The 26,402-nt window shown below is 40.8% G+C and overlaps 1 protein-coding gene across 4 annotated transcripts in view; it reads left to right on the top strand.

The window, feature by feature from the left end:
* lrfn2b (leucine rich repeat and fibronectin type III domain containing 2b) overlaps window positions 1–26,402 on the top strand; it is a 151,859-nt gene that overhangs the window by 24,229 nt on the left and 101,228 nt on the right. For all 4 annotated transcript variants that reach the window (XM_084378171.1, XM_084378172.1, XM_084378170.1 and 1 more), the window contains exon 2: window positions 15,967–16,027. The gene's annotated coding sequence lies outside the window, so the exon portion shown is untranslated. The remainder of the gene's footprint in view (window positions 1–15,966; window positions 16,028–26,402) is intronic.

Here is a 26,402-nt window from a genome sequence, read left to right on the forward strand (position 1 = left end):
ACCCAAGCAACATAGAAAAAAACACAATGATAATAAAAACATAGTGTTTTTTTCAGGCTGTGTGCTCAGGAGCGCTGAGATGAAGCATTTGTGCGCTGAGAAAAAAAACGTTGCACATGCATCTCTATGACAACAATAACTTGACAACTATGATCGACACTGCCCCTTTGTGGTTTATTATCTTGTTTTTTATTTGACATTGGAACATCAGAGCATGAAGGGTGCATGACATGATCAATAGGGCACAATACAGTGAATATTATCCCCTAGGCCAGGAAAAAGAAGAACAGCCACAGTGACGTCACCATCACCTTTCTGAAAAGTTGAGAGACTCTCAACTTGGTGTGGAGCACTTGGAAAACAGACACTGGTAGCTGCTCTGGGCGGCTGCCTGCTGCCGCAGATGCTCGCCCCTCATTGGGAACAATTGAAAAAAGACTGGTGCAAGATGCTAATTAACAACACCTGTCTGCTGGGCATTTCTTTTAAAGTTGAACTTTTACTGGCATTGTTGACCCTTTTTTAACAATAAAATTGAAATAATAACTCAGCCAATCCCATCCTTGGCTGTTTGACCTCACTCCGCTCATTGAAATGATTTTGTAACACTGATAATATTCTCTGGGTGGCAATCTTGTAAAGAAAAAAAACAAAACCCTAATGATTACATTTTTGTTCGATGGCAAAAACGTAGCAATAAATTTCATCTCTGTGTGAACCTGGATAAAGTGTGTGACCGCTCGCTTGAGTTGCACATTTTGGGTAAATGGAACCTGACACTAGCTAGCTCATCATAAACACTGTGCCTAAATTGTATTTTGATTATAATCGACCTCTATTTCTGTTATTTTACATTGACCGTTTAACAACATAATAGTTGTGTAAAGTTCTATCACTACAACACTATACCACTATGTTCACTGCTACATGACTCAATACGACCACTGGCAATGGGACTGTTCAACATCAATTGACACATACTGTAGAGTCGAAGAGCCAGAGCACATGACAGACACACGGTTTTTGTTACAAGAATTAATTTTGGAGAACATCCAGTGAGAATCGATTCAGCCTTTCAGCTGAAGTGGGAGCAGTCAGACACCCACAGAGAGTCTTTAGATGATGACATGACTCACAGCCTGCTGAAATGCTCCTGCCTAATGTAAGCATGATTCTGAGATGGACTCTTTGTCAACCAGTCAGGATGTTTCTGCAGGAAAAAGGATTAAAAAATTCCAGAAGCTTATATCAGAATTTCAAAGTGTTATAGTTTCTGCACTGCCTCAGTCTTTTTAACCATTCAGTTAGGTCTTAAATGTGATCTGTTTTTTGTGATAGTATTATGTGACTTTGTGGTAATATACACCAATCAGGCAAAACATTATGACCACCTGACCACGTGCTCCAACACGTCTTACAGATGCTCGATCAGATTGGGATCTGGAGAATTTGGAGGCCCGGTCAACACCTTGGGCCCTTTATTGTGTTCCTCGAGCTGTTCCTGAGCAGTGTTTGGATGGGTGGTGCGTATCAAGTGGCATTCACATGCCAGCACCAGAGGTTTCCCAGCAATAACATTGCATTGTGATGAGATGATCAATGTTATTCATGTCACCCGTCAGTGGTTTTAATGTTGTGGCTGATAGGTGTATGTTTATGTATCATTAAGATATATAATAAGGACGTATGTTTGATTTGAAAAGTTGGTTTGGTTCCTTGATAGAGAGCTATCTTTTCTACAAAAACACTGCTCTCTACTGCATTATACTTTAGGGATGTTTGAATACTTTAGGACAATATTAACTGTAAAAGAAATTAAATTTATAAATTTAATAAAATATTATATATAATATATAATAATAAAATTATTTATTTTCAACATTATAAAGTCAGAAGTCAGAAGCACCTGTAGTATCTGCAGGTATTCATTTCAGGCTGCATACAGCCCCAACAACCTTCACCAATGAGGCTTTTATGTAGCCTGAGGGGTGAAACACAAGGCAACAAGTGTATCATTAATTATTGTCTAATCTGGAGAGAATGATGTTCAGTAACAAAATGAATATGAAACAACAAAAGTGAGACTGGAAAAAAGAGGATTGTGAAGTGAGGGGGAATTTTCCCTCATCCCCATTGGAAATTATACCAGCAGACGTGTTTGGTGTGATCTCATGCATATGCGCTGTCGTCAAAGCCGTCCACCATCAAACAAAGACAACACACTTCCTGGAAGCTGTTTTTTTTTAACATTTGGTATTTTGTTACTTGGCTGGTGAAAAAGAGACAGAACATGTTTTCACCCATAAACTGCAAATCCCATACACTACATGCAACATACCATTGTTTTTGAATGTGGCTGCTCATGTCTTTTGTGAGTATAGAAATTGACAAGAAATGTTGTATTCCATCACAATGAGCAGTGTCTTCCCTTTATTTTTCTTTGGAAATTGTGCTGTTGTTCATTGCAGCTGCAGCTAAAATATTAATAGTTGTGAGACTTCTTTCATGTGGAAGCACAAACGTCCGGGAAATGAGAGACATCACAGCGGATGTTATGAGAAAAATAACCTTGTTTTAGTAGTTTACATTTTTGTCACTTGACCTAAATGTTAGTCAATGAAAAACAATAAATGCTATGTTTGATATGACAATCGTTTAAAGTTGTAGCTTAAGCTGAATCACTTCGCTCTTTCCACTTTCTTGGTGACCCCATTAGTCGGAAAATGAAGTAAAACATGCAAACATATGTGGTGGCTAAAACATCTAGTTAATTGTGTCTTCAAAGTTTCACTTACTGTGTGTGTACAGTCTCAGAGATGTATGTACCATCTCAGACAAACAGATCAGTGTACCTCTGCTCCCTTCATTGTGGAATCTCTGCCTGCAGAAAGCAGGTCATGATATAAATAGCATTTAATACCATCCTCTGTACTTCTGTGTGCTTTAAATTAGCAGTGTGTGTGCGTGTTTGCGTGTGTCCGTGCGTGCATGTGTGTGTGTGTGTGTGTGTGTGTGTGTTTGTGTTTGTGTTTGTGTATACTGTGGATCCACAACTGATTCAACTGTATTGAATTACAGTATGAAATGACTAATTGAGATATTGAGTTGATCTGTCTGTCTTTCTTAACCTTAGTTACAGGACTACACCAACATTGACTGTTATATTCCTCAGGTTGAGACATACTATGTTGGAGAACACTGACCTCTCAGTAAAGCTAGTGTGAATGAAGTGTCCTGCTGACACAGTCCTCAGGACTGATTTAATTACTGATTTAACACCCTCCTTGTAAGCCCCTTTTCCATCTAAAATTAGAAACTTAAGTTGAGACCCTCATCTGTTGGAGACTGGCCCTCAGAGTCAGGAGAGAGTTAATAAAGCATCAGGAGGTGCAGGTAGGGCCACTTATCTGGACTATTAACCAGCAGTTTGTTCCCCCAATCATGCAGATAGCTAACTAGCTATGCTGCCATGCCACTGCTGCCTTTTCAGGTTAAAATCAGTTTGCAACTGTGTTCATGTGCTATCCCACAGCCCATGTTTAAAGGGGCTCTGTGGAACCTCTGTGTGTAGTGCTGGAGGCCTGTTGTAAGTGTGTGTTAGCAGACTCCATTTCTAAACTAAAGTTAGCCACTGTTGCTCTCTGTTAGCAGAGTGGAGAGAGGCACTGAGATGAGGCACTGGAGAACGTGCATACAGTCACATCCTTTGGAATGTCACAGAAAATGTGACCTGAGTCCTTCACAAAGAAATCCACAGTCCAGCAGCATTAAACAACTTCAACACATCGTCCACAGGCTTGTATGTTGGGGGGGGGGGGTTGTTTCCTAGGACCCAAATGCAAAGATTTGAGACAAGAAGTCAGTAAGTAACGGATTTATTTGTACAAACTATGATCACCGGAGGGTAATGGGGAGGCTTGCAGGCAGGCAGGGTTGACTGGAGCCGGCGTGGAGGAACTCAGGAGAGCAGGCAAGCAGGAAGTGGAGCAGAACGGCGCTGTAGGTTTCTGCAGGAGCCAACAAAGGCACGGACATTAGTGCAAAGGCAAAAAACAGAAACACAAGAGAGCGGCACTGTGTAGTCACCATACGGAACGTAATAATCTGGGGCCGAAGTGGTGGAGAGACCAGGTATATAAAGCTGGGAGGTGATGAGTTGATCAGATACAGGTGCGCCACTCTGCTGCTGCTGCTGCCACGGCAGCTTGAACCCAATGGAGGCCGGCGGGCGACGGCTGAGACCCTCTAGAGGATGAGCTGGACCGGGTCTCCAACCGAGGGACAGGAACAGGACTTGTGACAGGAACAGGACTCGGGACAACAACAGGTGTCCGCCATGCCATTATCAGAGAAAACCCAGCAGGTGTCGGCCGGGCTGCCGACACTGGAGCTGGGGCTCTGGACAGCAGAAGACGAAGCCCCGGGCAGCGGAGAGGAACAGCAGAACAGGGAGCCAGACCTCAGAGAGCCAGGGTGCGGCCGGGAACGTCGCTTTCATGGGGGGGCGACTAGTACGCCAGACGGGTTCCCAACTACCTGACTACCACCGTAGCACCGTGACATTGTATAGACAACCGAGAGATATGGGGAAAGGTCTCAATTTTTTTAACATCACATCACAATAAGCTCAAATATGGCCAACAAAAGAGTTCTTAATATATGTAAATTGATACAAACTGTTATAAAGTGAGACGTATCCCCAAAACTCAGCCACTGACAGCATCTAAAATTCCTCACCAACATGCTGTTTAGTTTAAAAATTTAGTACGAACGAAACTTCGGTATTCAACCATGTGAACAGCATACTGTTTATGAGGAAATATTACAGTATGCATTCCTGAATAGATTAAATGTCACAAACACTCAGTCTGCGAGCCCAAAGCTAACACATAATGGGAATTCCCATTAGCATTGCTTCCGTGATAAAAGTATGTTTACAAACTAAACATTTCAATTCACATTATAGGCATATACAGTATTTAATATGCTTTGGAAACAAACTTACTGTAACTGCTTACTTCACATAATGAACTCAATCTGCTGCTGTAGCACTGTAACACTGAGCCGCTACAGCAAGTTCAAGAAGTCAAAACGCAAACTCAGAATTCGAAATTTGTATAAAATACAGCCAGCTCTAGTTGCCTGCCAGGAGAGAGCAGTGCATATACATCTTGATGTTTTGTATTATAGTTATTCTTACAGCACTGGGTTAGAATGTTAACCCTAACCCCAAAATGTTAATTTAAAGGTTCACATTTGTGCTGTGTGCAGTTTTCCATTAATTCAGTCCTAACATCTTATTTATTTTTTAAATCATTGCTTTATTAATGCAGCAGGAGCAGCTAAATGTAGCAGTTTACTTCAAAACGATTTTTTTATTTCCAGATTCATATGCAGTACAGCAAGATGCAACTGAAATAAAACAACTGACTCATGTGATATGCATTGTTACTGGGAAGATGACTCATGATGTATTGTCTCTAGAAGTAAATGATTTATAACTTTTTTTGTTGTTAAAGAGAGAGTAAAGTACAAAGAAAAGGTACAGTTGGGAAATCAGAAATCTTTTTAAAATTCCTAACCGTGTCGACGGCTGAATTTCTAACCATTGTTTTGTCATTAATAAAGTGAGTATAACTGAGTACAATCATTCATAGATTAGTCATCATAGATCATAGATTATCTGAAGGGAATAGGGAATACTACACTCAATAAAATATGAAGTCCACACTTTTTTGCTTCTTCAAAAGTTGAAGGAAAGATTTTTTTTATGCACACTAAGAAATTGCTTACCTATTGAGCACGCTGGATCTAGATCTCTGTGTATGACAGCAGACTCCACATCCTGCCTTGATCCAGCGACTTCGTAAGCCGCTGAAGAGGAGTGGACCAACATTTCACAGGCCACAGACAACAACCTGATCAACTCCAACTAAGTGAGATGTGTCCACTGCATGAGGCAAATGGTGGACACACCAGATAACTGACCGGTTTTCTGAATATCCAGTTGGGAGTTCTAGTTTAAAGGTATAATGACCATTTAAGGAATTGATTGTTGATCAGTATCAGCTACATTACCCTCAATGGTCTTGTCATCTTTAGTTTAATGTAACATTTTCTTCCTGGGTAGGCCAGATGTCTCATTTTACTTCATTAAACCCCTGGAATTGTTCCCCAACATAACTTATGTGGTTTGATTTAAACGAAAAAACACTATTGAATTTATGGAGATGGAGAGACACTGTCCAGATCCTCCCAGATGTCCTGCCAACAGATAGTATACCACCATTAAAGGGCAACTCAACCAATTTTACACATTAAAGTATGTTTACAGGTCTTGGTGCAGACCAGTAAGTGGCTTTGAAGGTAATATAGGCAAATAATGCATCACTCAAGCTTCCACTGAAGAGATGAAAACATCAGATTTGTGAAGAGGGATGAGGAGGCTGTAACCACCCTCACATTAATACATGAAACAAGCAGAGATGCCAAGTAACATCCCATTCTCCACGTTGTTTTTGTGAGGCTTGACTGGAACTGTGCTTATGCTGTGGTAAGGTTTATCAAATCAAATCAAATCAGTTTTATTCATACAGCCAAAAATCACAATCACATTGCCTCAGTGGGCTTTACAATCAGTACAGTGAACCACATCCTCTGTCCTTCGACCCTTGATTCAAGTGAGGAAAAACTTAACATATTGAGCAAAAAAATAAAAAAACTTTTAACAGGGGGGGAAAAAAGATGGAAGAAACCTCAGGAAATCACTCCCTGGACAGACAGACATGCAATGGAGGTTGCCAGTACAGAACAGAACAACAAAATCCCAATCTACAAATTGCATTGACATCTGACAGATAATGCAATGCATTCATAATGCATTTCTTCAGGATGTGTATGTGTTGTTGTTCAGGCACAACAGCACCTGGTTAAAAATTCTCCAGTTGTTTTTAGAAACATGATCTCAACCACCCCTTTAAGATGAAATACTAATTTCTGAGTAATGGACAAACATACAAATATATCTTTAGTTTAAGTATCTTGTAATCAAAGTCTCAAATCCGAAGAAGAATTCCTCCATCTTGCAAACTGAAGTGTAAAATATAAGAAAGTGTACAGTATGTAACGCTCCCACCACTTTTGATGTTGGATTCATAGTTATAGGAGCTCGCTGGCCTCTGCTCTGAGAAATGAGAGCAGTGTGGCGCGGCAGGCAGTAACCTGCTCTGGGTGAGAATCTAACCCAATTTGGTGTGAAAGAAGAGACTTTTTCTGATGAGTGCTTCTCCAGGTGGATTTGGAAGACAAGAGCGGATGGATGCTGGGGGAAAGAAACAGCAGACTGCTGTGATATAAAAAATGTATAATATAAATAATGAAATGATTTTTTAGGATTTTTAGTTTTAGTTTATTTCTATGACTTATTATTTATTAATGATCTGTAGATTTTTGCATATTGGGATTACAAAATGTATCTGGTAAACCCTGTCATAAATGTGTGTGTGCGTGTGTGTGCGTGTTAACACTTGGAGTGTGTACACGTACATGTGCGTGTTTAGTCGACGTATATGTCTTAATGTGTGTGGGTGATCTCATCTCAACACCGTCAGCGTGCGACTATTTTCTACCTATATTTAAATTTTGCCCCGCACCATCCAGATTTTTGCAGGCGAGAGTGCGATGACTCATTCTCATAGCTGGCGGAAATTATTAAAAAATAAATACACAGCTTGGGTGCTGTGTGACTCAGGGGACGAAAACGCATTAACTCGTGAGGATGGAAAAAGTTGGGGTGGCAGGTTTTTAGCCCAGCTCTCGCTCACACTGACATTGCACTCCTGTCTTTTCCTGTCTATTTTTTATTTTCCCATGAAATCGGCTGAACTGGTCGAACTAGGTTAGAACTAAAAGGAGCTGGATAATATGAAGAGGCGTTTTAGTCTGCGGCTAGTGTAAAAGGTGAAATGGCCTCGTTATTAGCAAGATGTACATAATATGCTCTGTGGTTAAGTAAAATGGTTTAAAATATGCATTTGTTTCTTGAGCTTCAAACTGTGACGCTCTTTTCTTTTCCCAAACCTAACCAAGGAGTTTTTGTGCCTAACACTAACCAAACCACAACCGTATCATCACATCAATAACAGTTCAAAAGTCACATTTTGTCATACTATACGATACTATACTTCATTTTGAAAGTCTAAATGGATGTTGCATATAATGTGTTATTGCTCACTTGACCTCGGAGCCCTTCATGTACAAAACTGACACTGGAGGTGCAGGTAGGTGGTCCTACTTTAAAGGCCTCTGACCAAGTTGTGTATTTGTCGAGTTGGGAGTGAGAACATGTTGACAGTGTTACCTCATACAGGACTAGAAACGCAAGCAACCAGATATTCAGGTCTCAGACATTACTATGAGTACTGAGTAATAGCTGTGTGTTATCATAACAAATACCAATTATGGCTAGAGCTACAAAAAATATCTTTGAGTGTGAGGTAAATGTGATAGAAATTCTAATTTAAAAGCAAACAAATAAAAGATGATTCACACAAGGCTGTCTTTGTGAAATTTAATAAAGTGGTAAAAGCAAGAAGCAAACAGAGTTCACCAATTTCAGCTGAAAAGGCCAGCCTCATCCACCAAGCAAACCCTGGCAGAGACTGACCAAGAGTCACAGACAAAGTTACAGTTTATAGCCCACTCAGAGAACATTGAGAAAGGGAGATTTTCCCAAAACAATATCCATCTGGCCACAAACACTTTCAGATAAATCAGCAAGGTCACTGTATAAAAGTAAGTCAAACTGTTCATACTTAGGCCAGGTCATAATTCACAGTGCTAAAAGTTGTAGTAAACCATAAGGTTATAGGTCAATATGTTAAATAAAACAGTACAAGGTAATGCAAGGTAACAACAATATATGTGGCTCATTTTTACAGTAAACATTTTCATAAATGGAAACATCTATTTGCAGTATTTGTACGGTTTACATGATGCAACATTAAGACTCGGGCTGAGACAGTTAGTAGGCTGTAATGGGAGTCTTTTTCCCAGGGTGCCTGTGAACATGCCACTTACGAAGCAGTGCATGAAATCCATGCAGCTGGATTCTCCCATGAGCCTCCTCCATATAGTCTCTGCCAGTGGATATAAACACATTCAGGTCTTTGGTGCACAGCTCTGCTCTTAGGGTGCTTGTGAGGATGCAAAGCAGTGTGTGTGTGTTGTTATGTGTGTCTGTGTGTGTGTGTGTGTATGTGTGTGTGTGTGTGTGTGTGTGTGTGTGTGTTTGTGTTTGTGTGTGAGTGTGAGTGGGCGTGTGTGTGGAGGTCCCTGGATTTAGCCCAGCAAATCAGATCAACTTGGCATGAAAGACAAATAGGCCTCAGGAATTAGTGTGCTCAACCTATTTAATTGCAGCTCTCTCACTCTAACAGGTCACTGCTTAGTGAAGAAGCTGCACACTCTTTTAGGTGGTAAGGGGCAGGATCAGGGTGTACGTTAGCTGGTACAAGTTGGCTTTTTGCCAGTATCACTAATATTGTGTGACCTACATGATATTTTGCCAAGACAATTAAATATAAACTTGCATGATGCAAAACTTTGGTTTTACCACCACTGTTAAGACATTGACAGATTCACTAAGTGTTAAGTCGTGCAGCATTTTTTCTGCCACTGCACAGCGCTTCATCCCAGCCAGTGTGTTGCCAGTGATTTCTGCCTGAAAAATATATATGGAGCAGTTTTTGGACTCGCATAGAATTTAAAATATTCTCGACCCCTCAGCGCGCAGTTTGAAGTTAAAACGATCTTGGACCTGTGTGATGTGTGTGGGGAGGGTTTCTCTCCTTCCTGCAGCCTGTATGCATGTGCGAAGCATCAATTATTTCGAATAGATTACCAGTGTGTTTTCTTTCCATTTGCTTGTGGCGAAGTAAAAAGAAAATATGCCGAAACGATCAGTACAGATATTGGAAGCCGGCCGCAGAGCTGTGCACGGGGGTAAGCGAAGGGTGGGCAGCCCTCGGTGCACATGCCACCACCGGTCAGGAAAGGCTTACTTGACCACAGGAACACCACGCATACTGTACCATCGCTGCATGGAACGGTGGAAGGAATAGATCAAATGTGCTGCACAAGCAGATCATAGAGTTTGTGTGTCTTGTGTTTTAATGCTGTTTAAATGAACACTATATATGGCTATTTAAAACATTTGTCCAGAAGTTGTTCATTGTGGCCAGAATTCTGAAAACATTAATGGACAAAATGGGCGTCAACAAAAGAAAATCTAGGGTAAACTCTCGGGGGGATATGTGTCATACAACACCATCTCTGGAGTTTCTGACTTCTCTGTTCAGAATGTTTAAAGTGGTTTGTCTCCCCGAATCCACGTCTCTTGAACAATCAAATTGTAAGCTAGCCAGCATGAAGACGTAGTAGCTCCGGGTGTTGATAGTGAGGGTACTGCCTGTCCCTGTTCTCACCAGAGGGAAGAGATTTAGCTGTTTTATTTTTTTAGGACATTTTAGTGTAAATGGACAAGGTTTTCACATATGAATGGCATTTTCAAAATTAGCCAGCTCAGTGAGAGCATAGTGGTGGTCTGGTTATCATTGGTTAGTCTCCAAAATTGGGGCAGAGGAAGCGTGTCCTGTAGTAGCAAAGAATGGACCAAAGGGAAGAACTGGGAATGCAGAACACTGCTCTTGACCCTAATGATTTATCATCTGTCCTTCCATTCAGCATTTATTGTGAAGAGGCCCTAAGTCAGTCATTTAACCATCTAATTACTCCTCTGAAGCTCCTCGATGATCCAAAGGAGTAGATAATGTTTGGATGAAATATCATTTTTTGACTAATTGAATCTTGCATTGAAAATTACAATCATTTAGCACATTTCAGCATGAACATAACTCATATCATTAATACTCCATATAATAACACTGTGGTGGTAAGACTGTCATGTGAATTCCATATTAGTTACATTCTGCAGGATTTTCTTTACTTTAGTTTGTTGGTGTTTATTGCTGCAGTGACCTAATTTTCCTGCAGGGATGATAAAACTTTCATCTCATTTTATCTCACAGGAACATATGGTAAAAACAAGATTACATGCAATGACAGTTTGCAGCTAAAAAACATGTACTGTAGATAACCGTTTTCTGGCAAAACATCAGTTTTTACAATATAATCTAAACGATTGCTTCATTTTGACATTGTTAATGCATTAAAAGCAGAATTGTAGGTAATTGATAGATCATTTCAGTTTGATTGTCATCAGTGCTGTTCCAGAAAGTAATTCACTGAAGAATCAGGCACTTAATGTGCTTTATTAAGGGAGATCATTAGATCTTGTTTGTGTGTTCCTTTCCCTCCTCTATAACCATTAGGTCTCCGTCAGGGTGTATTATTGCCAATAGACGTTGACAGCTTCTGCACTCTTACAAGTTATTAATCACTTCCCATTTTCCTCAAAGTGCGTAAATCCAGTGAGGGACAGAGCTGGTGCTGCCACAGACAGTATTGGTGCTGTAACTTATGCCTTTAAGATAGTTTATGGTAAACAGATTATTCTTAGCTTTTTCTATCCTTACAGTTTATAGATGTATGAAGTATTTTTTAAACTCTGTTCAAGGTCAAGTTTGTGGGATTTGGTGGCATCTAGCTATGAGGTAGCAGATTGCAACCAACTGAATACCCCTCGTCTCAAACCCTTACACACAGTGCTCACTAAAAATATGAAAAAAAACCCCGCTAAATTCCCTCTCTAGAGTCAGCGTTTGGTTTGTCTGTTCTGCGCTAGAAACATGGACATGGAAGAGGACACGCTGCCTAAATTTAAATGTAGCAAACTGCCTGTTAATATCCTACATCCAACAGACAGAGCAACATCAGCATGTAATCACCTTATTAAACCACCTTATAGTGTATAGTATATACAGTACATAATGTAAACATGTTTTTAGATGTACGATACATTTGTGTATATCATATACACACATTTACATTCTCACTGTCTCCTGAAACACCATTTGCTCTTGAAATCTGGGACGCTGTATAATAAATGCTCTATAGTAACATTTGGGGTATTCTGTAGTTTTTCTGATGCATTTTCAGAACTTGGTGGCGGCATGACCAGGCAAGAGCCAGAACTGGTAAAACAGCACAGTGACGATCAGGATATTATCCCCTCCATCGACTCTGATGTGAGAATGTAAGAACACTCTGTACATGTGCACACAGCCTTAAAAAGTGCACTACTCCTCTCTTGTTTTTGCTTTGTTTCAATCTGTGGCTGCCAGTGACAAAGTTCATTTTGGCCCGTCAAGAATGATTATCCCACATCACGCTCAGATTAAAACTTAATGTGTTCTTACCGGCTGGCTGCTTGTCAATTGAACGGCCAAAGCAATAGGAGGCAGTGCAGTGGAAAGCTGAGTGGATCTGCTCCCTCTAGTCTGAAGACAAGAACAAGCTTGGAGCCTTTCCCCACGTCAGCCACAGACACTTGTTTGCCAGGCAGCCAGTAATACATTATAAGCGCCAACAACCTCTCTGCTACTTTCACCAATTACCAAATCACTGCTCTTCGTCATGGCTTCTCCTACAAGTTGTGTTCTTGTGTGCATTCAAATTTCCTCCAGTTAAATCCCGAGCTGCAAATGGATTCATTAATCATACACAAATGCATCAGTCACTTCAGAGTGAAAATCAGCAAGTGCGAACACATGTATTTGTCTTAGTGACAGCGCTGCACAAAAAGTTAAGTTGTTACTTCATCATCAGCTTTCATGGCATCTTCTGCTCGATGTGCAAATCCCCTACCGATGTTGGAAAACATTAATTTTAATGTCTAACTGCCCCATACAGTTAGAGTACAATCAAATCAAATTCAAATCAAATCATCCTATACTGTCCAAAGAGAAGGTTGCCTTGCCTTGCCTCTGTGCTCACAGACAAAAAATGTATCTGCAGCAACTGTTTAACTGTTGTGCCCTCAGTTTGACCTCTCAGGCCTCCTACAGTACAGGTTGCCCTAACCCTCTGAATTTGTTGACACCTTACTACGTTTACATTCTGTGTTTTAAGAATTTCAGGTTCATTTCCTATTGATAGGGATTTTATTTTCATGCATCTCGGCCTGATAACAGTACCACAAGTCATCTTTTGTTAATTTCAACTTCTCCACAAAGCCTTTACATTCCCAACCATGAAATGAGTGTCAAATGTTAGTGTTTTTGTATAAGGCTAACATTAAAAAGTATACTATTTTACATTATTACATTATCCATCAAAGTATAACATTGTCAATTTTGAAAAAGAACAAATAACCCACCTGAAAACGTAATATGCATGACTATTATATATAAACATAACTATGCTATTACTACATCAATTATTGCAGTATTGTTCAAGTTATTTTACAGTTATTTTATAGTTATTTTTTTATTTTATTACATTTCTGATCAAGTTAAGTGCACATTTTATTACATATTCAGGCGTTATGACATTTTAAGGAAGTAAATACATTGTTGGTGTGGTTATTAATGTGATAGCAGTTGCAGCAGAATACTGGCGGGGCCATAGCTACACTGTAGCCAGTTTGTGTTCCTCATAGCTGCTGCCTGGTAATCTTAGCCAATTACAAAGTTAATTACAATGACACGTAACAATTGGTACAGAACAAACTATCAGTTAGAGAAGTCATATTTCAAAAATGTTTAAAATCTTCCCATTTTTATTTTATTTATTATTTATTATTTTAAACGCCTCTTTCTCCTCAGGCCAGGCTGTTCTATTTGAATAAAAGTAAAAATGAAAAAGTCCAGTCCAAATAAATTGAACATGTTTCATTAACACTGTGGTAAAACCCACAGAATACCATAAATACAACTAATCAGCCATACTAGTTTTGTTGCTACGATTGATCGGTCACAGAGCCAGGAGTATTTTCCTCTCAGACAGCCAAGATGGATCAAAGCTTGTCCTCCTGTGGTTGCCGGGGGGTGCAGCTGGCTTCCCTCCTATCGGCAGCAGAGCTCCCAGCATCGTCGCCATTGTCACCACATTCAGGTTGGGTACATTTAAAAAGACACAGCAATTTTTGGTCAGAATTTTCAATGTAAGGGGTCAAAGTCTGTCCATCCTTGATTTTAAGCAGAAAAATGACCCTTGTTGGGAAGCTTTGATTTGTTTACTGTAAGTAAAATAGTGATTGTCATCAACTTGAGTTTTGTTATCTGAGAAAAGGAGAGAGTCGAGCATGACAGGTGACCTTTAACGACCGCAAACATGGTAAAAACTCTGAAACTGAGCTGAAATGAAACAAAAGCATAATAAGATTGATAACATGAATACAATGTGTTTCTTTCAAAGAAAGAACACACACACACACACACACACACACACACACAGACCAGAGAGCAGTCACTGTCTTGTAAAGGTCCTAAATGTTCTCCTATAGTGACTGTCAACAGAAACTCCCCCTCTCTTCAGTGTAAACTGACAGAAGAGACAGTCTGTCAGCAGCTTCACATGGCTGATTAGCTCTGAATACCAGCTCTACATCATTGTCCTTGCCCACTGAGTAGTGGTCACATCCTCCTGCCACACACTAGATAGCCACGAGACTGCACCCACAGTCGTTGCTCCCTCTGTCCTCTGTTTGAAATGAAACCACTTAGGACTGTGTTTACTTCATCCACATACTGAGTCTTTATTTTAAACAGGTAACATTTTTGTCCTTTGTAATGAAAGTCTAACATGGCTGTGACTGCTCTTTTCACACGTTTGCTGATTTTTGTCAGATGATTTGTCTGTTCTGGTGATTTGTTAACATACTTAATGAATAGTTGGGCTGTAGAGCAGCAAATTGTCCAATCCAATCCCGCTGTGAGACATTCTCCTTTCTCTGACTGCAATGCACATATAAAGAGTTGTTGACATCAACATACCTGAGCCAGACTGGCGACTCTTTTGAAGCACCTTCAGAGATTGACAGGCAGAGTAGAGATGTCATTGGTGTGGCAGCAATGTCAGCCTACTTGAGTGACTGTGGATGGCCCTGTCAGCAGGCAGACACAGATCAGCCTGATGGTTCTTTATTTCCCAGCCGAAGGCGTATATACTGGTCCAGACAGGGAGGATGCAACACAGACACACTGGCATTTGAGGCAGAAGGGATGCATTCTCAGGATCAGCTGTCACTTGTAGACCTTTTATATTTCAATATCCAGTGGTTAGAAGACTATAGTTTAGCTTTTGTGTTGTGCTGTATGGATGCGCATATTTAATTGTTATTACAACAAAATGAGTTTGGTTTAAAGCATGCAATTTAAAGTACAGTGGCCCTGTGAGCTCAACACACTAAAACTTAGGAAAACATATTTAAATAGCCAAATCACAGACAAATGAAGACATCACCATTTTGACAAGACGTGTACAACATTTAGAGGAGGTCGCAGTGTGTTGACCTCTATGAAGTCGCAGTGTGTTGACCTCTATGAAGTCGCAGTGTGTTGATCTCTAAGCTCTACAAATTATCAGGGAGCTTGATTATGTAAAACCACATTTTATGGTTTTAGTGTAAATAGATTTACAGTTGCTTTTTTTGTTCAGCTTCAGTCTACCATTGTTGTACTTTAACTTCAGATCATAGTGGTGATTAACTTTTAATTGACATATCAGTGGCTTTCATGGTTTACAGTCTGACTAAAACTGAAAATTCAACTCATTTTGATCCTCACACTTTGACTGACACTTCAAATCCCTTCAGTATTTCAACTGTAACTACAAAGAAAAAACATATATAAATAGTTAAACCTGTTTAAGGTGTTCAAAACTACATTGAAATGCTCAGCACAGGAGTCACATCACTTTCTTCACTTTCTTCTGCCAGTATGTAGCCTCAATGAAACTGTTCTTATTTAAAAGCTGATGTTCATGCCTGGTGTGTTCTTTTTGCAGAGATGGCCTTGAACGTCGTTGTGAAGCTGTTCCCCTGCAATCACATCTTAGCAATTAACAGGTAAATGACAAGTTTTTTTCAGTCCTGTATTCAAAACTGTGCTGTAAAAATGAATTAATTTCAGCAGTAACCTGTTTATCATTGTGATAAAATGGACCAAAGGAGTGTAAGTAGACGTTTGAACACTCTAAGTGGATCATTAGGGATCATGGATGAGACTTGAGTTGCATTTTTTAGGCAGAACTTCCAAGTAAACTTTGGATTTTAAATCTGTTAACAATTGCAGACATCCAGGAATTATAGGCTACAGCCTGTTTCAATAATGCCCTGCAGAGTGCTGGATTTTAGGTCTTATGTTTGAAGGACGATAAGTTCGACCAAAACTATGAAAAACTTTCCACTTAAAGGGTTTTCAGGAGATGTTTTGGGCCTGTGAAGAGCTGCTGCAGTCTCTCATGAGTCAGTGAGAACAGACAGCTTCAGTATGCTAGCAGTAGCCCTCTAATCCACACAAGTGATGGGCAGTGTGTGAGGCATTAGCCGGACCTGATGAAGGAGAGGCTCTTACAGGCCAAGACGACCGTGATCTAAGCAGGCAGCCAGCGAGGCAGCGGATTGAGGTCACGTCAGCCTATCCAGAGCCAACACAACTTAATGCGGCTGGCTGGGCTCGTTTTGTGGACTTGTGGTGACTGGATCGTTTTCATGCTTGGCTGTGAAAGCTCACTTTTTGTACCTCCCTGACATATACGACATCTTTAACTGGAAGCATGTGAAAGAGCAACTTTTTCAGGGCTTGATTTCTCATCATCATGCACTTTCCAGATGTCTGCAAACATAAAAGTTGCTCATGTACAATGAGCTAACTGCAGAGCTGAGGAGTGGGACATTTTATATTTGTGACAGTGATATTACATTTGCGCTTCTGGTTGACAACCAGAAGCCAATCAGGACCCACTGAGCTGCTTTGTGTTGTTGTTTATCCCTGCCAAAGAGCTGCTGTGCAGGCTCCCTGATCATCTGACAGCTTTCAGAGACAAGAGGAGGAAGATCCGCTGAGATCGCTGCCTGTGTTCCAGCAGAGCCCCCAGAACCCATCCTGTGACGCACCACAAGTCACCAATCCATTATTTATACCCTCTGAGAACATCAAAAAGGTTTTCTTGGCCACGTGTCATGGAGTGTTTATTGTATTGAGGAGTGCAGTCACAAAGGATGCTTCATAATCAATGGGCCATGAAGTCCCAGGGGGTCTCGGTACCCCTTAACCTCTGCAGCACTGGAATGGAGGACTGGTTTGTGATGCGGCTAGTTACATAGAAATTAAATAACTTTTATTTTTTACTGTCATTCTGGGTTTGGTTTAATGTTTATCATTCTTTAAAAGAGATTCAAGAAAGTCAGCTTCAAGATAAGATATGTCTGAGACACATCTTCTGTAAACACATTGTACTCTTGAATTTGACAATGTGACATCATTTGGTGATTGGAGACGTTTGGTGCCAACATTGTTTCTGGCGATTGGGCAGCCACGTCACTGTGCTGCTCTGAGTTACTCTTTTTACCAAAAGTATATTATCACTCACTAATTATTCACAGTTTGTTCTAGTCTTTCAGCAGCTGGCAAGTAGAAGCTGCAGGAAATAGCCAGTATAAGAAACCAGTATTCTGTTACAAAGGGAAAATGTAAGAGACATGACTCTGTTGTTGTACTGATGGAAATTAAAACTGAAAACTGTGGGAATTAGCTAAATTACAATAAAAGTAACTACAGAGCAGATAATCCCAAACACCCCTGGCCTTTAATAGTATGACTTTCAAGGGCGTGTTTGAGACTAAGCCACTGGTTTAATGTACATCGCATTTTCTTGCATAGAATATAACATTCCTCAAAAGCAAAATACAGTTCAGCAGTGAGTGATAATCCAAGATAAAACAGTGTACGTTTGATGCCCTTGAGAAAGCAGAGTGATGCGGCTGACCCACAGCATGGGGTCAACGCTCTGTAATATTACACTAATGTGCAGCCTCTCATATTCAATCTGTCAACAAAACATGAGGCTTCAGTTGTTTATTAGTTTAAAAGATTAAATTAAAAAGCTTTAGTGAAAGGAGGGCTTTACTCTGATAATCAAGGTCCTCAGGCGACTTTCTCTGATTGACTCTGGAGTCTGTGGCAGCACTACTAAAGGTTGTTTCGACTCGGCGCGAGCCAGCAGCACCATGAATAGTCTCTGTAGCCCGTGGCAGTGGAGGTGTCACTCTGACAGAGAGCCTCATTAAAAACACATTCCCTTTAGAACCACTTTCATCCACGGTGAAAGAGCAGGCACCTGGTTACTGTGTCTTTAAACTGAATCGATCTCTGATGCAGCCGACCCATAATCCCACTGCACGGCACGCTGACTCCGCCCAGGGTGAGCTGGGTGCTGCATGCAGACAAACAAGCCACACACTTTACTGTTACACTGTACTCCGAGTGATGATTTTCAATGCCTTTATACAAAATGATCAAAATCTATCAAGCAGGGGTTGAGAGGGTGGTAATAGCATTATTGATCAATACTAATGATCCAATTACTTCAGCAGGTTGTAGATTGTCTGCTGTGTCTGATCTACATGATGAACACGCCACTTTTAGTCCAGTAAGTAATTTAACAGTATTTTTCATGACATACAACTGCTCATCAAACATTACAGTTTGTACTACTTGCCTCTGTTAAGCTCAGGTCAGTGTAATACAGAAAAGGGAGCAGAGGAGGTGAGTTGGTTGGATCCGTGCCACCAAATGATACAAAGAAAGATAATGTTGATGTTGCTCTTCCTTCTTGTTCCAGGTCATTAGCCACCTGTGGACATAGCAGCAAGTGTTTTGAACTGAACAAGAGAATGTTTTATTGCTTATGAAGTAAACTACTCATCTGCCAGAGGAAGAATGTGTTATTTCTTCTGTTATAACTTTCATTGTCCTGCTCTCAAAACCAAGCACAAACCACCATGCCGGGGCTAAGTTGAGAAGCCAGTACTGAAGTGTCACACCATATAAGTGGCCTGAATTAGCTACTTTTGTAGTGTTACATATTTATAACAGTTTATTGACAGATGACGGCAGATACCAACAATGTAAAGCTCCATTTTTTTTTTTTATGCCTTTATTTTGAAAGTGTAAGCAGAGGTTACATGTGTGTTACTACTATCTTGAACATAGAATGAGAATGTGTTGTTTCATGGTGGGCAAGGCCAAACGCAACAGTGACACAGTGGACCAGCAGATACTGGGTTAGTTTATCGTCAAGTGTGAGGGAGCTCACTGTCCAAATGTGTACAATTTACATTATTAAAACTGAAAATACTGCACAGATTATAGATGTACATCACCCCTTTGCGGCTTGAAAAGTAGGATATTTACCTCTCAGGTCTGGCTAGCAGGCCCGGAGTGGCTAATCTGGAGTACTAGGAAAGTTCCTGGTCCAGTGACAGGGTCAGTAAACACAATTAGATCATGCAGGCTGCACGTGCAGAAGCCCAGGACGTTACAATTGGTCACCTCATTGATGATATAATTATGTTTGACCTTTTAATCCGGTTGACCGCACCACTCTGTATTACTGCTTTAGTAAGGAATGCACGGGGGTGAAAGATGCAAGTAAAATGCGAGTAAGACATAAAAAAGAACAAGATGGATAATAGAGACAGCACGGGGGGTGCGGAAAAAGCCAGAATTAAAAAAGGAAAGCCGTACAAGCTGATGCGTCACAGAACAAGCGCCAGATGGAGGCGATGAGACAGGTAAGCTGGCAGTGCAAGATCAAGATGTCAAAACAAAATACAATGTTTAACGTTGCCTGCAAACCACCGTTCATGTATAAATCAAGTCAATGACTGGCGTGTGGCGTTATGGTATTTAACGTATACAAAATGAATAAGTACTTTGCAAATAGTATATTCCAATATTAGCCCCTCAGCAGACACTAGACCAGTTTGCTGCTGGCAGTGACAGTGAAGAAGAGTCAGTACCAAGCGCCAGCCATGAGCCCATAACTCCAGAGTGGGCAGGTAGGATTGCTCAATCAATGTTTATATTATAAAGAGTACAGTCTAGAACTTCTGTATATGAAAAGTGCCCAGAGAAAACTTTATAATTTGGCTCTATATAAAAATTAGAAAACAGATTAGAACAGCCAGGCAACTTCTCACTTGAGAATTGACCTATTATGGTTCTTCCTCCTTCTGTGTGTCATTTTCTGCTCTGCTCAGCCAGTCAGTAGACATGTCTGTGCAGAGTGTCCAGTGAACACTCAGTGTTCATCATGCTGATCAAACACATATGTCAAGAGTTGCAATTTGCAGCTTACAACAACTGTGTCCATCTCATTCACACTCATCCACCATTTTAGTTGCTGTTTCACTGTCGCTATGTATCCGGCTCTGGCACGGGAAGATGATGACTCCATTCTTTATCTCACCTCCAAGGCTTTGATTGGCTCACTTTATTTTCTCCAACTGGATAACACAGCTGTCAATCAGCGCAACGACAGGATGATTGGAATTATGGGCTGTGGCGAACCAGTAGTCTGAAACCATGGAAGTGAATAGTAGTTAGAAACAGAGAGGCTTCCTTTTTTATTTCTCGTTGCTGCTCCTGTGCAGATAGTGTACTCCCATTCTGGCTCTACAGCACTGATTAGGCCTGGCAGTACTACAGTGCTCACAGACTGTGAACAGGGGGGAAACCATTCAAGGGCAGCTAATGCATTTGTTTGCCGTACATATTCCTGAGAGGACACATAATGTGTTTAGCATAAGAACACAACAGGGAACACAGAGTGTTGTTCTGGGCTCCAGCTGCACAGAGCGTCCAGTCTGACGATGCTACAGAGAAATGTGAAGGTGCTCCATGCTGCTGTGGGCCCGTCTGGTTCTCACACTGCAGATGTGTGCTGATGCATAACCAGTTATCCTGTGCTGCATACTGTACCTGCTGGGCGCCTCCACTCGCAGCTCTCATATGAAAGAGGATGTGGAAAGTATAGGTCAGCACCTTTCTGTTCAGTCTTTGATCAAAGGCACTGCTGTGGACCTTAAAACCCCAACATCTATTCCCTGAAGTCCATAGATGATTCTGATTACGAAGGCACTCTTTTCCAAGCAAGAACTTGTTAATAATTTACTGGCTATTCGCATGGACTCCCTAATACAAGACTTACTGTGTTCTCCCATTAGTGCTTAAGTGGCTGCAGTCTGTTTTTGACTGTATGTAAAGAAGTGGATGTACAAAACATTTTCTCTTCCTCTATTGACTGGATTTACCTTACTCTCTGAGGTTAGGCAGAAATGCTACAGTAAACAAGTGATCTCTCTTCCAGTAAATTCAAAGGATGGAGCATGAGTAGTAGGTCATATAAAGCAGAGTGTTGTGGCTTCATATGTGTGGGTGTGTGGAGGTTGGGAGCAGGGCAAAGAGGCTGGAACGGTGGTTGTGCATGAACTAATGAGATTCTGATGGCCAACACAAATTCAAAACGGCAGGTTGTCTCTCATGATCATGAAAGATGTAATTCAAAGACTCAACTCTTTTCTTTCATTGCCATATACTGGAGCAAGATGAAGTAGTTCTTCTTGCTAAGCCATTGGCCACACCATCACCAATCTGTTAAGGCCTGGTCACACCAGCTAGCCAATGGCACAGCAAGCATGAGAGGGTCTTCTCAAAATAGGCTAATAACTTTGAATGCAATACTCACAGGTTATTGGTTGTGAAATTACTGTATTTGGTGAATTAACAACCTAGCAAGCCAGCAACATGCTAGCAAGAGTCAAAGTGCTCTCCAACGTAGCTCACTTGCTAACTGTCAGTTTGCTGTTAAGCTACCTACAAAGCAAGCTAGCTTGGTTTATTCAGGAGATGTATTTGTACAACTCCTGTTTCACACCTGATGGCAAATCATGTCTCTGATGTGAAGCAGTTTACACTCAGTGGAGGTTAAGTATGGTAGGCTAGGCTGGATGGTGCAACACAGCGGATAGTTTCTTCCTTTCTGGACTCTCCAGCCCCTTCCTGAAAGCTCTGTCAAGATGACTTGCTAATGGTCATTAAAACTGCTGTCATAGTTCACAAAAGTTGGACTGGATATGATAAGTTTACTTCCCCAAGACTATAAAGAGTGACTATGACGAGTCCATTGAAATGAATTGCTGTTTCATTGTTGCTCTTTGGAATGCAGGAGTGGCCAAGCAATTGCTCTGACCCTGTCCTTTTCCTTAATGATGTAGCTTGGCACAGTCAGGGCACTGTCACACACACACGTATGCCAGAGATGGGGTCTCGAGTCTGAGACACTTATGTTTCCTCAAACAGAAACTTTAGACTTGACTTGGACTCACAAGCTTGGACTCATAAACAATCTTAGTTTCAAATCTGACAAGCTGACCATCATTCCCTCTTGGTGGCTGCTGGAATGGATGGGCCAAAGGGACAGGGTTAGGGTTAGGCTGGCTTGTATAACAAATAGCAGCGGAGGAAACTAATGCAGGGGATTGTGATCTGCATCATCCCCCGGCCCCCCTTAAACAGGTTGACTTTATTGGCTGTTGCAGACCCTCCTGGCCAACCTGTTGCACTTCTTGGTGTCTTCGGGCGAGACAGAGCAGACAGGCTGGGTGTCCGAAATGTGGGCTCTTCCTCCATGAGCAGCTCAGTGGCATTACCTGCTTTGCCAAAACCATGGAAAACTGAAGTAAAAGAAATGAAAAGTTTTCTGTGTGAGGAGCAGTCTGCCGTGCGAACACCAGGCCTGTCTGCTCTGCCTCGCCCAGAAACACAGCTGCTGGCTCGCTGGGCTAGCTGAAGGTGTGTTTTTTTTCTGGGGAAAATACAGCTGGCAGTCTGCTTTCACCCTCTTATTCAAGATGCAGGATGGTGTATCCTATACTGTGCAAGCTGATAAAAAAACCAGATGTACAGTATGCAAAATGCATATGGTGTACATTCTTTTCTTGCAGGACCATCAGCGTGTTGTTGCTCTTGGCCTGTATTGACAATGATTAAGATTCAGTAGCAGACAGAGGGAAAAAAAGCTGTTGCAGAGTCTTTGCTTAAGAGAGTTTGTGCTGCCTGAGCAGGTGTATCCCAGGGGATACTTACCCATACGTCTTCATAAGCATCAGTGCACCGGGGCCTCCATTTCTATGTGCTGCTGCAAATTTAATTGAATAAACAACGCTGTCCAAGTTATTTATTGCAGGCCAAACCTTGACTTTTTCTCATCTATTGCAGCTGTGGATTTGACTCACAAATCTCCCTGTATAACAGTTTTGCTTGCACTCACTGCAGCCAATCAGCTCCCTCTAAATAAGCCTAACTCTATATAATATATATTTGCTATAAAAACATAAACCTATGACATTATGCTATTGCTAGAGTTGCATTAATCAGTACATATTTCATCTCCCTCTTTATTAGCATACCATACATCATATTAACACATCTCTGAACAGTATCTACCTGTGAAATCTTGGAGGATGAATATTTTTAGTAAATGAAAAACTCTAGTAAATAATAAACTTACCGTAATAACATTACCTGGAAATTAACATTTGCAGGATAATGCAGATTTAAATGTTAATTCACAGGATAAAGTAGGTATTTTCAGAAATGCCCCAAACAAGACATTTTTTTCACAACTGTGTCAAATTATGTGACATAAAGAACTTGTTACCCTTGACTCTACCTCCTCACACCAGTAATAGTTGTAATTTAAGTGTGTCCGTCTTTTTTCTGTAGACATCGCATGTCATCGTTTTTTAATATTATGATGAATTACTGTTTGTATACATCATGTAAAGTAAGGGCTCCTCCGTTGAAATTATGTAGATGCTGCTATTGAGCGATTTTGCTACACAGAATCCTAAGACCCATATCATAAGTACATTTTTTCCACTTCTAAAGTGTTACTGTATGCCAAAAGTCTTGGTGGTGCTGTACATTTACATTTAGGGCATTTAGCAGACACTTTTGTCCAAAGCGACTTACAGTAATTCATACATGCAGAAGTAGAGTCAACATGCCACGGCAAGTCCAATTACGACATCAAATCAAAATATTTACCAGTTCAAACATAGGTGCAAGGTCTAACAAATGTGCTCAAGCCAATTAACAAAATACAAAATGGCTGACTTCCCATTGGGTAAGCTCTTGTAAAAACAACTGAAATACTGTATGTTCATATTGAGCAATGATTCCAGTCAACTTTGTAAACATCAAGGAAACGTTGTCCTAACCCTGCTGTCTGGGCCCTAAAAACAAAATGTGAGGGATGTGTATCAAGATTGTTTTATGTTCTTTCTTTATTTCTGAGAAATGTATGATCTTGAACAAGACAACAGACGACAAATATCAGTGGAATGAACAGGCCATGATGAAGAAAGTATGTCATGACAAAGAGTGAGTTTGAGCTTCAGGGAAATATATGTCCACATGTGGGTGGTGTACTTGGAGTGGGTCTGGATAAGATGTGCAAGTATGACACTGGTGTAATGGGAGCTTATCAGTGACGGAGGAGGGTGCGTGTGAAAGACCGCTAGCTCTCCTTGAGTTTCACAGATTGTGATATCAGCAGTGGGAAGCACATACGGTGTGTGTGCAGGGTAATAGTGTTGGCTCTGCCCCAAGGGAAGGATTGCGTATCGCAGTAATGAATTGCAAGGGAGACAACCCAGTGGGGCCTCATGTGAGCATACATAATGGATATGTATTGTGTTTCCTTTAGGCATGCGGACTGGCTAATTGGCAGATGGATAGCTAAATTCTAGCTCTTCGTTGGAGACTGAGCAAACAAAACCGCATGCTGTCCTATACTAGTCTGGTTCCTTCTGGCCTCATTTTGTCCTTAACTGTTTTGCCAATGTCATATAAGTTTATTTTATCTATTTGTTTTCCCTACTGGGGACAGCATGACCCTAAAAAGTATGAGACCCTTATGTAAAAGAAGAAAATTTTCATAAGTTTTAGCCAGGCTGCCTGGGAGAAGATAACAAGGACCTAGCTGATGTGGCAAAAAACTGCAGATACATCTCACGAGCTCTTGTTCTCTAAACAAGTAAGTTTCTGCAGTAGTTTTACTCTACTAAGTGAGAGTGGTCCTAATGTAAGAACCACTCACAAGAACAGATTAATTGCACTTTAGAGTGATGGGGCAGAAGGCACAAGAGTTTTTATTAACCTAAAGCAAAATCTCCAAGTAGTTACTGCAACCCAAACCATGTTTTTCCACCAACCATGAACAAGTGCTTTCTGCTTGTCCTGTTTATTGGGATAACAGATCAGAAATGCTCATATGGCTTTTAAAGGCACAGTTCACCCAAACATTAAAATTCATTCAGTCATTACTCATGCCCATGCTAATGGAAAGTCAGTTGCAGATTAATTGTCCACAAAACATTTCTGGAGCTTTAAAGCAAAACAGTGTTGCTGCATTCTGCTAAACTGCTGAGGTGGAACAGGACTTTAAAAAACAACTGGAAAAAAATAAGACATCAAATGTCTCTATACAGCTTGTCCGGTGTTATCCAAGTCTCCAGAAGCCCCGAGATCCTAAATCTTCTGAAAAGCTGTTATCTACACCAATTTTTTAAAGCTGGAATCTTCACTGTAGCTGCTAAGCTAACAGTGTTAGCATGCACCTGAAGTGAGTGCTGGAGTTAGACCGTGCTTTGAGAGGGGAAATTATTTATTTTCAAATCAGTTTGAAAAGAGTATACTGACTGAATTTAAATCAGATTAATGAACTTCTCCCTTTAAGGCCAATGAGAAACAACATATTTGGCCAATCAGTTTGGATGCCCCTATGTGTTGCACTGAGATGGAGTAAGAGGTCAAGGAGGGCTGTGCCACACAGGGACACTTTATACAACCATTCTGAAGTCCAACACAGAATTCCAGAGAAAATAGTGAATAGTTTAGTCGTAAATAATGTAAAATAGACTGTTGGCAACCTTACCAATGAAAAGCTGTGACCTATGCACACAACTGAATCACCTTACTTTGGCATTATTCAACAAAATACAATACATCCACAACTGCCCCAACATGATGAGTCCATCCTATTTGGAAATACTCTCCATCACTCTTCAGTCAGTGGACTATTGCACATAAAGATTAGAGGCCTTTTAGAAGCACTTAGAGGTCTATTAGTTCTATTCTAACATGTGAGGAGACAATTAAAACATATCCAAACTGACACTGATTAATCTTTATAAATGGACCACTGTGGCAGACACAGTAGTGTCTGTGATTTAACATATGGGAGCTGGAGCTGTAGGCAGTGTTGTAGTCAAGACTATCCAAACTGAGACCAAGTCATGTCCAAGACCAGTGGGAGTACCACACTGTATGACACACAATAATATGTGGTACCTGCAAACCAGGCACTCCTAA

This window comes from Pagrus pagrus, assembly GCF_965226575.1.
Source record: "Pagrus pagrus genome assembly, chromosome: 16".
Classification (NCBI taxonomy): domain Eukaryota; kingdom Metazoa; phylum Chordata; class Actinopteri; order Spariformes; family Sparidae; genus Pagrus; species Pagrus pagrus.